Here is a 9,107-nt window from a genome sequence, read left to right as displayed (position 1 = left end):
GTGCTGATGGCTCAGAGCCTGGAGCCTGTTTCCGATTCTGTGTCTCCCTCTCTCTCTGCCCCTCCCCCGTTCATGCTCTGTCTCTCTCTGTCCCAAAAATAAATAAACGTTGAAAAAAAATTAAAAAATAAATAAATAAATAAAAATAAATAAATAAAAGTTGAAAAAAAATTTAAAAAAAAAAGAAAGAAATAGAGCACATTTTCTGGTTATTTATTGGATTCTGACATCATAACACCTTTGCACAATACAGGGTGACTTGAAGAAATATAAAAACTCAATCAGCACATGCATGAGAGATCTGGACATAAGTGATGGCCAACTTGTCTTGCTTCCTCATTGAAACCAGCTGGAATCTTCCTACAACAAGCAACTTTCATTTTTTAAGTATAAGTTCATCAAGAGGATTAAAAAGAGGAAGGAAAATATTGAAGCCTGACCACATAAAGTAGGGAAAACAGCAGAGAACCCCACTTGTCCAACCTAAGGCAGATACAAAATAAAACAAAATGGCCTAAATGCAGGTCCTGATGTGGTGTTCCTTCATGATGGAATTGAACAGGAAAAAAAATGAGGATACAAGAGCATGTCACCATTCTCCTATCCCAGGATAGGATAGAATGGTGATAGGAGAGTGTCACCATTCTCCTATCCCAGGCAGAATCTCTATGATCGCTTTCTATCTTTTGGAAAGTAGATCGGTCCTGCTGCTTCACCACTGACAGAGAAGTTAACCCATGGCCTTCTTTTCTGTTTCTTCTGTCTTTTAAATTTTGTGCTTCTCAATTTTCTTGGCTTTTCTTGGGAGCGTATATGCATTCACTTCTCCTTATTGTCATCATCTTGATAGCTTACAATTACATAGCATTTTCCACTTTCTACACTCTTTCAAACATCCCACAGCCCCCTATGCAGTAGTATTATTCCCAGTTTACTCAGGAAATGAAGCCAGTATTAACAGACTCACTATTTATATGCATGATCCATTTCCACCCCCATCCTGAGAAAAGGATTTATTATGATTTCACATTTATAAGCATTACATAAATGACTTTCCCATGTAAGTAAAACTTCTTCCTTTGGACACCAAACACAAAAATCATTCAAAATGGATTAGAGACCTAAATGTGAAACCTGAAACCACAAAACTCCTAGAAGAAAACGTAGGCCATAACTTTGGCATTGGCCATAGCATCACTTTTCTAGATATGTTTCCTCAGGCAAGACAAGCAAAAGCAAAAATAAACTATTGGAACTACATCAAAATAAAAGGCTTTTGTACAGCAAAGGAAACAGTCAATAAGAGGAAAAGATAACCTATTGAAATGGAGAAGATATTTGCAAATGATACATCTAACAAGAGGTTAATATCCAAAGCATATAAAGAACTTATACAACTCAACACACACACACAAAAACCAAATAACACAATTAAAAATGGGCAGAGGACTTAAATAGACATTTTTCCAAAGAAGACATTTAGATGGTCAACAGACACATGAAAAGACACTCAACATCACTCATCATCAGGGAAATACAAATCAAAATCAAAATGAGATATCACCTTAAACTGTCAGAATGGCTAGTAATCAAAAAAAAAAAAAAAAAAAAAAAACAAGACATAACAATGTTGGCATGGGTGTAGAGAAAAGAGAACCCTCATGTACTGTTGGTGGGAATGTAAACTGGTGCAGCCACTGTGGAAAACACTATGGACATTCTTCAAAAAATTAAAAATAGAAATATCATAAGATCTAGTAATTTCACTACTAGGTATTACCACCCCCATAAAAAAAAACTAAAATACTAATTTGAAAAAATATATACACCCTATGTTCATTGCAACATTATTTACAACAGCTAAGATATTGAAGCAACATAAGTGTCCATTGTTGAATAGACAAAGAAGATGTGATACACACACACACACACACACACACACACACACACACACACACTGGAATATTAATCAGCCATAAAAAATAAGATCTTGTCATTTATAACAACATGGATGAACCCAGAGGGTGTTATGCTAAGTGAAATAAGTCTGGAGAGAAAGACAAACCTATATGGTTTCACTTATATGTAGAATTTAAAAGACAAAACAAAGTAGAAACAGACCCATAATACAGAGAACAAACTGATGGTTGCCAGAGGGGAGGAAGATGGGGGAATGGGCAAAATGGGTGAAGGAGAGTGGGGGACACAGGTTTCCAGTTATGGGATGAATAAGTCATGGAAATAAAAGGCACAGCATGGGAAATACAATCAGTGGTATTGTAATAGTATTGTATGGTGACAGATGGCAGCTTCACTTATGGTGAGCATAGCATAACCTATAGAGTCTTCCAATCACTGTTTGTATGCCTGAAACTAATATAACAGGTGTCAACTATACTTCAACTTAAAAAAAAAAAAGCTTATATGTCACAAAGGATAGCAATGTAATTTAACCTTTTCTTTTTTATTTTTTTAACTTTTTAAAAAATGTTTAATGTTTTATTTTTACATATATATATTTGAGACCCAGAGAGAGAGAGAGAACACAAGCAGGGGAGGGGCAGAGAGAGGGAGACAGAATCTGAAGCAGGCTCCAGGCTTTGAGCTGTCAGCACAGAGCCCAATGTGGGGCTCAAACTCATGAGCAGTGAGATCATGACCTGAGCCTTTCAGATGCTTAACCGACTGAGCCACTCAGTTGCCCCTAATTTAACCTTTTCTTGAAGCCACAAGGTTGTCATCATAAAGATCTTGTCATTTTACAAAGATGTATAATATAGTTTTGATTTTTTTTTTTGAGTCTAGCATTTTTCCCCCTTATTATAATCAGGCTATCTGCTGTGGCTTCTTATTTTAATAGGCCTGCCTCTTATAGTTCCGTTTCTGTTTCAAATCCTGCAGACTCATCTAAACCAAGAATTAGATTATGGTTCATTATGAATCATGTTCATTAAGAATTGCATGTTAGATAAGGTTCAAAGGATGATATAGAAATTAATGTTAATGGGTTTGATGCAGAGACCTTAAAGCGATTTCACTTTTCAAAGAAAGCCCTTTTCAACTTACTTTCTATTCAGGGCCATGTTAAGAAAGGAAAACCTCAGGTTGCTAAAGTCTAAACTTCAGATAAGCCAGGTGGTTGTGAATTTTGATTTCCATTTTCATTCACAGCTACCCAATTTCTTACATTCTCCTGTGAATTATTTTCAAACAAGACAAAGTAGTAATCTCTGAGTAATGTTACTTTTTTGTTCCAGTGTTATGGTATAATTTTAAGTCATAGAAATTTGTATAATCTAGCCCCCAAATTGCTCTTATTAATAGTTCAGGAAGAAAAAGAAACAAAAACCATTATCAAAGTTGATAATTGATGTAAAACATCATTTCCAAGCATTGTTCAGTTTAAAGAGAGGAAAGTCCCCTGGACTAGAAGTCAAGAAATTGACTAAGTCATTTTATATATCTAGTCCAAATAGTCTGTTTTTGTTCTTAATTAACTGACATGATTGAACAAAAATGATTTTTAAGGTCCCACTCAGCTCTCAGATATCCTGGCATTTAAAATAAGATCTGAATAGCACAAAATCGATGAGAGAGCGACATCTAGTGGCTTCTTAGTTTATACACATCCTGACTAACAATTCCAATGAATTACTGATTACTACAGTAATCACTGATTACTACAATCTCATACATTAAAATATTTAGAATTTTGCAACCTAGATGAATCTAGACAATCATCTAGTTCAAACCTCTCACTTTACACTCATGACAACTGAGAACCAAAATGGCCATATCCTTGCTTAAAGACACACAGCCAAAGGTTACCCAAAGTCTACTGACTCTAAATCTGGTGTGTTTGTGTTTTACAATTTTATGTTCCCCACAAAAGCCAACAAAGGCAAGAAACAATACCATAAAAGACCAAGGAGATTTTATTCCTTTGTGCAAGATCATTATCTGTTGATGGTTATCATACTGTTTTGTAATGTTTGTTTACATGTTTAACTGACCCCATTCATTAGTCATGAGTTTCATGAGGCTAGGGACCCCAGTTCTCACTCATTTTTGCAGCCCCAGCACCTAGAGTTATACTGAGCCTATCATTCAGGCTCAAATCTATTATCTTTCATCTATCTTCCTAACTATCACTCAAGGTTTAATAACATACTGTCAATACATTATTTTTAAATTCATTGAGGACTGTGTAATTTTATAAAATAAGAATGTAACTGTGTTTTACGTGTGGCCAAAAACAAGACAAATTTACTGAACTATTTTTTCCCAACTCTCTTTTGGAAAACTACCTGTCTCTATTCCACATCACTCAGATGGGGCTGACCGAGTCTTTCTCAGCCCCAGAAGTTCATGATCTAGGGCTGGCCAGTATCACTTTGTGTTCTCCCTAGCCAAAGTGACTGGTCTGGGGACTTTTCTGCTGAAGCCACTGGGAAAGATGCCTCCACTTTGTCTGGAATCTTGAGCTATACATGTTTAAAGATGACACAGACTTGGAATAGTCAGTGGCCATTCTTCCTGCCACATGGAAAAAGCTCCCCTAAAAAGAGAGAGCAGATGAAGGAAAACAGAGATAGAGACAGTGGCCTGGCATTTTCAAATACCCTGAATCTGGCCATGCATTTTCTTTTTGCTTAAACTATCTTAAATGGGCTTCTGTCCCTTGAAAATAAATGCTGATAACACTAAAATATGTGGCTCAAAAAGCAATTGAGGACAAGTCTTTAAAATTTAGTTCCCAACTGTTTCCACGTAAAACAAGGCAACAGTATCACTTGATGTGAATAGAAAGCCATATCCTAGATATGAAATATGAATTATCTCTTCCTCTTTCTCCAAATGCCTGTAGAATGCATTACCTGATTCCATAATTGAATATTTGATAGCCTCTATGTTGAGATATTTTATTTCTTTAAGCATATTGTGAACTTCCCAAAGGTACAAATCACAGAATAGCTTAGAACAAAGCAGAGCCCCTGGGTGGCTCAGTTGGTTAAGTGTCCTACTTCAGCTCAGGTCATGATCTCATGGTTTGTGGGTTCAAGCCCTGCATTGGGCTCTGTGTTGACAGCTCAGAGCCTGGAGCCTGCTTGGGATTCTGTGTTTCCCTCTCTCTCTCTCTGCCCCTCCCCCACTTTTGCACACACTCACTCCCTCTCTCTCAAAAATAAACTTTAAAACATTTTTTTAAAGATGATTCTTTTTTTTTAATGTTTATTTTTGACGGGGGGCAGGGGGGTCAGAGAGAGGGAGACACAGATTCTGAAGCAGGCTCCAGGCTCCAAGCTGTCAGCACAGAGCCTGATGTAGGACTTGAACTCATGGACCATGAGATCACTACCTGAGCCGAAGTCAGACACTCAACCGAGCTACCCAGATGCCCCTAAATTTTTTTTTTTAATTTTTTTTCAACGTTTATTTTTGGGACAGAGAGAGACAGAGCATGAACGGGGGTGGGGCAGAGAGAGAGGGAGACACAGAATCGGAAACAGGCTCCAGGCTCTGAGCCATCAGCCCAGAGCCTGACGCGGGGCTCGAACTCACGGACCGCAAGATCGTGACCTGGCTGAAGTCGGACGCTTAACCGACTTTGCCACCCAGGCGCCCCAGTGAATATTTCTTAATGTGTATAAGGTCTAAATTGTGTATAACTATTTAGTTATATATAACATCCTCAGAAAATATTTTATGAGAATTATTTCAAATGAAGAAAAAAGAATTTCCTAATTAAATAAAACTTGCAATAGGGAGAGACTTATGTAATTTGCAGAATTGCCTCCTAAGTGGTTCATCTCATGTGGCTGTGGCTGCTAGTTTCCCACTAAAATCTGTTCTTCCTAACAGAAATTAAGCCAGGTACGTGACTATCCAGGTAGAGACTGAATTCCCCAGCCTCCCTAGAAGCTATGTAGCTAAGATTGGACCAATGGGACATGAATAGAAGTGATTATATGCCACTTCTGGGTCTGGACGTTACAAAATTTAGCTTGAGAAATTTCATTATCTTTTTTCCTTTTTTTTTTGTACATTGAAATACAGAAGTGCCAGTAACCCATACAGATGAGAACAATGCTCTAGGCCAGGAGTCAGTAAACTATAGTCCACAGACCAGCCACCTGTTTTTTTTTGTAAATAAAATATTGGAACACTGCTAGTCCATTTGTTTACATAGTGTCTATAGCTGCTTCTGCACTACAGTGACAGAGTTGAGTAGTTGCAATAAATACTGTATTGGCCTGCAAACCTACAATATATACTATCTGGCTCTTTCAGAAAAACTTGCCAGACATAGGGAGTCACTATGGCTAGGGGAAAGCATAAATGTTCCACCATGGTCTATTTGGTTCCAGAAAGGTTATACCACCAGAGAGCTCCACTTTAATTGACCCTGCAAGCTGAGAAGAACTGAGCCAACTATATAGGTCCTCAAACTAGCTCAGTGGCTCAGATTGAAATCCCAGTATCAACCCTGCTAAGGCAGTTCTTGAGAAGATGAATTAGGATTATCCAAAAATTCAATGGGAAGGTGTAATAGTTAATTTTGTGTGCCAACTTGCTAGGCCATGTGGTGCCCAGACATCAGTAAAACATTTCAGGGGTTGTGTCTGTGAGCACGTTTCTAAGAAAAACATTTCAATGAGTAGACTGAGTAAAGCAGATTACTCTCCCTAATGTGTGTGGGCCTTATCTAATCAATTGAAGGCCTGAACAGAACAAAAAGGTTGAGTTAGAGGGAACTCCTCTTGCCTGATTTATTTGAGCTAGAACATCGGTCTTTTCCTGCCTTCAGACTCCAACTGAAATATCAGCTCCTCTTGGGTCAGAAGATCTCCTTCTGGCTTTCAGACTAGAACTTACACCACTACTTTCCTAGATTTCCTGCTTGCTGACTGCAGATGTTGGGACTTAACCTCCATAATTACGTAAGCCAATTCCTGATATTCTGATAACAAATCAATCTCTCTCTCTCTCTCTCTCTCTCTCTCTCTCTCTCTCCACACACACACACACACACACACACACACACACACGCACACATCCTATTCTGTTTCTCTGGAGAACCTTAATACAGAGGATATTTCAAAGACATATATGTTAATCACCCATATATTCCTACACAAAACAGAAAATATGTTTTCATTCATAATCACAAGTCGTCATAATTGCATCACTAGGTAATAAACATTAAGGGAAAACATGGATATGTGCAGATTGTGTGTGTGTGTGTGTGTGTGTGTGCGCACGCAGATTTGTTTGAAATAAAAATGAGCTGGTGGTGTCATTCAGTTAGAAAACCAGAATAGCTTAGAACAGGTGGTCCTTTACCAATAAGCACTCAAAGTCTACATTTTCAAAAGCATTTCCAGATTATTACCTTAATACACAATTTTCCTTTAGATTTGATCATGTCCAAAGACATGCACAGGTGGAAGTTCATCCTTTCAGACCAGTGTTCTCAGTTGGGTGTGATTTTGCCCCCACAAGACATTTGGCAATGTCTGGAGACACTTTTGGTTGTCATAACCAGGAGAAGGATGTTACTGGCATCTTGTGTGTTGCTGCCAGGGATACAGCTAAGCATCCTACAATGCATAGAACAGCCCCCTCCCCAACAAAGAATTATTTTGGCTCAAAATGTCAATAGTGCTGAGGTTGAGAAAAACCCTGCTTTAGACAAAAGATTGTGCTATCTGAGTGAGATAACATATCAAAGTCAAACAGTCATTTATTTAGTGAAAATGAATTCAGAACCTTTCCTGGAAGCTGGTTTTCATGGAGAAAAGTGCGTAGAAGAATGTGAGGTTCCTGAGTACCTTCAGGGAATGGCAGAGGTACCCCACAAAGAAATGAGAAGGGAGAAACACCAAAGACAAATTACACACATTTACAAATTTACAACTCACTTTAGAGGAAAGCATGCCCTTTGGAGAGGAGGTCCAGAACTTCCAAAAAGCTATTCAAATTCAAATTCCTGGGAGGCAAGGAGCCTATGATTTCTTGTGTGCATCAAACTTGAGCTTTAGTTTCTAGAAGAACTCAATTGGTTCTTCTCTGACAAAATTAAGCAGAAAACTATGAGTTAAAAAGTAAAGAGTCAGTGCCTGAGCTGTGTCTCTAGACCAGTGTCTCTAAGCCCTCCCTGGGTGTCAGACACCAGGCATTGAACCCACCCTCCTACCCCAAGAGGGCACTGTGGTAACTACTGTTTAAAACCTAGCTTAACTTGCTCTTTCTTTCCGTGCAGATAGCCTTCTTGCAGCCATGGTGAATGTTGCTAAAACCCACTGGACTTTCTGCAAGAAGTGTGGCAAGCACCAAAGTGACACAGTACGAGAAAGGCAAAGATTTTCTTTATGCCAAGGGAAAGAGGCGTTATGACAGGAAGCAGAGTGGCTATGGAGGGCAAACTAAGCCTACTTTCCAGAAAAAGGCTAAAACTACAAAGAAGATTATGCTGAGGCTTTAATGTGTTGAGCCCAGCTACAGATCTAAGAGAATGCTGGCTGTTAAGAGATGCAAGCATTTTGAGCTGGAAGGAGATAAGAAGAGAACGGGCCAAGTGATACAGTTCTAAGCTTCATATTTGTTACATTTTGAAGACAATAAAATATTGAGGTTATGTTCATTTCAAAAAAATAAAATAAAATAAAACCTGGCTTAACTTAAGTCAGCTTGACTCCAAGCTTCATGTATTACTGGGATCCTGGCAAGAACAGCTGGAATTCACAAACTGGGTAATTTTGAAGAAACTTTAATAAAAGGACTATTTCCAAAGATATGAGCATGATATAGGGAAAGCTCAGGAGATAGTGCACTACTTCGTACTAATAATACCACCTTTACTCCTGAAGGGGTATTTGGAGGGAGCATTTCTCTAACCACTGGATTCAGAGAGCTGCTTAGGAAGGACAGCCTAATGAGGGCTATGACATTCAATCAAGGGATGCAGCCAGGCCATGAAGACCCTAAAAGAAAGCAACTGAGAAATACATATATTCATTTCACTCCCTTTGCTTCTTCTTTTTTTAAAATTTTTAAAAATGTTTATTTATTTTTGAAGGAGACAGAGCATGAGTGAAAGAGGGGTA

The 9,107-nt window shown here is 38.3% G+C and overlaps 1 pseudogene; it reads left to right on the top strand.

Moving 5' to 3' along the window:
* The first annotated feature begins 8,280 nt into the window (after positions 1–8,280).
* LOC101099181 lies at positions 8,281–8,740 on the top strand (annotated as a pseudogene).
* The last annotated feature ends 367 nt before the right edge of the window (positions 8,741–9,107 follow it).

This window comes from Felis catus, chromosome A1, assembly GCF_018350175.1.
Source record: "Felis catus isolate Fca126 chromosome A1, F.catus_Fca126_mat1.0, whole genome shotgun sequence".
In the NCBI taxonomy this organism is placed as follows: domain Eukaryota; kingdom Metazoa; phylum Chordata; class Mammalia; order Carnivora; family Felidae; genus Felis; species Felis catus.
This window is presented reverse-complemented; position numbering and strand designations above follow the sequence as displayed.